The 2,426-nt window shown below is 39.2% G+C and overlaps 1 pseudogene; it reads left to right on the top strand.

Annotated features, from left to right (window-relative positions):
- Nucleotides 1-373: 373 nt before the first annotated feature.
- Nucleotides 374-2,146, top strand: LOC149228077 (aldehyde oxidase GLOX pseudogene; annotated as a pseudogene).
- The last annotated feature ends 280 nt before the right edge of the window (nucleotides 2,147-2,426 follow it).

Raw genomic sequence — 2,426 nt, forward strand, 5'->3', positions numbered from 1 at the left:
GTTGTTTCGGATTTTGCTGCATACTTAATCATTCTGTTGGGCCACTGGTGCTTTTGCCATTGAATCTGTTTCAGGTAGTCCTAAGCTTCTCCTTGGTATTGTTACTATTCATACATGTTGTTTTTAATATTTATATACTATTATAGATTTATATCAATCCTATATTTATAAAGCATTTAGAATAATTGAAAGGAAAGTAAAGAAAGGTGTAGTGCATTGATTTATTTTTATTATTACTATGTTTTTTTAATTGATTTTAATTTTAGTTTCATTTTATTTTATTAATGCTATATTCCATATCTTATAGATACTGAGCTGTATATACACCTTGTTACTCTGACTATAACAAGCAGTAATAATCAGAATCCAAAACATGGGAAGTTGCAGCAGGAACATCAGACTGTTCCTCTTCTCCATCCTGTTATTCATATGGACTGCACAGAGATCAAAACATCCATCATGTCCACTTATTGAGATCAAGGTGTTACCAGGAACATGGAAAGTGGAGGTGCAAAATGGAGGAGTGTCAGCCATGCATATGGCCACGACCTATCTTGACACAGTGGTGATGTTCGACCGCACAGATTTTGGACCCTCTAAGCTTCTGCTAGAGGGACACCGTTGCAGAAATGATCCAAATGACCTGGTGCTTAAACATGATTGTTGGGCTCATTCCATAGAATACAATGTAGCCAACAACACCATTAGGCCTCTTATGATATTATCTGATACTTGGTGTTCTTCAGGAGCATTTGCAGCAAATGGTACTCTTGTTCAAACAGGGGGGTACAATGATGGAGACAAGACCATTAGATACTTTGCCCCTTGTAAGTATTCAAGTACAAATAAAACCCTCTGTGATTGGCATGAGTCCAAAGCCCAGAAGCTCAAGGATAGACGCTGGTATGCATCCAATCAAATACTCCCTGATAACAGAGTCATTGTGGTTGGAGGCAGAAAAGCTTTCTCTTATGAGTTTGTTCCAAAGAGGTCATCCCGGGAAGGAGTTTACAGACTGCCATTCCTCCAAAAGACTTATGCTCCATTTTCAGAGAACAATCTGTACCCTTTCTTGCATCTGTCATCAGATGGAAACCTGTTCATCTTTGCCAACAAGGACTCAATTCTTTTAAACTACAAGAAAAACAGAGTTGTGAAAGAATTCCCCAGAATGCCAGGAGGAGGAGCCAGGAATTACCCTTCAACTGGGTCATCAGTGATGCTGCCACTTCACTACGCAAACTCGTTCCAAACAGTAGAAATTTTAATATGTGGAGGTGCACCAGAGAATGCTTACAATAAATCGAAATCTGGCAATTTCACGAATGCTCTCAATAACTGTGGCAGAATAGTCATTACAGACCGAAACCCTAGATGGTCTATGGAGAAAATGCCCAAGCCGAGGGTTATGCCAGACATGCTCATTCTTCCCAACGGAGAAATCCTGATCATCAATGGAGCTCAGAAGGGTAGCGCTGGTTGGGAGCTTGCTATCGATCCTTCTTATTCCCCACTTCTTTACAGACCAAATGAAACCCTCGGCTCCCGATTCTCTGTACTAGCCCCTTCTGCTATTGCCAGACTATATCATTCCACTGCCAATATACTTCGTGATGGAAGGGTTTTGGTCGGGGGTTCGAATCCCCATGTTGGTTATATCTTCTCAGGAGAAAAGTTCCCCACTGAGCTTCGTCTAGAAGCCTACAGCCCTTATTATTTAGACATGGCTTATAAGAATCTTCGGCCTGTTATTGCTTCAGTTAAAGCACCACGCTCCTCTGTTGCCTACGGCTCCAATTTCACGGTCGAATTCTTAATTGACTGTAACAGAGCTGTTCGAGGTTTTAATAATTCCGAGGAGGATATAAGGATCGAGTTTAATATATATGCTCCTCCTTTCACAACCCATGGTTTTTCAATGAGCCAGAGAATGCTTCAACTTAGAGCTACTGGTCATATGATAAAAGAGAAGACGCACGTCGCTACTGTAATGGCTCCTCCTACTTCTGCAGCCGCACCCCCTGGTTATTATATGTTATTCGTTGTCAACCATGGGATCCCTAGCATAGGAGAATGGATCAAATTTTCATGAATGGTTGTCATCGTTGACAGGTTTTGAATCGTTCTCGCCAAATCCGTGTTTTTGTCTGGGAGTGTAATTATAATCAGAAAGTGTGATACAATTTTCTTAACAAAAAATCTATGAGATGTTTACCAGCCAAATTTCAGACTCGAAAAAATTGTCGGTACATACCGCGTGATATTATTTATACGATATTATCTATTTTTACAAGTAAAGTAATATTTCAATTTGTCAAACAATGACAGTGCATCCATTCCACTTCCACTCACTATAAAACATATCTTATTTTCATATTTTATAATTTAAAACATATTATATTTTATCATTTATCATTAAATTTTTC

This window comes from Pinus tabuliformis, chromosome J (assembly GCF_031772625.1).
Source record: "Pinus tabuliformis cultivar Carrire ecotype Pingquan chromosome J, CPIR1, whole genome shotgun sequence".
Taxonomy (NCBI): Eukaryota; Viridiplantae; Streptophyta; class Pinopsida; order Pinales; family Pinaceae; genus Pinus; species Pinus tabuliformis.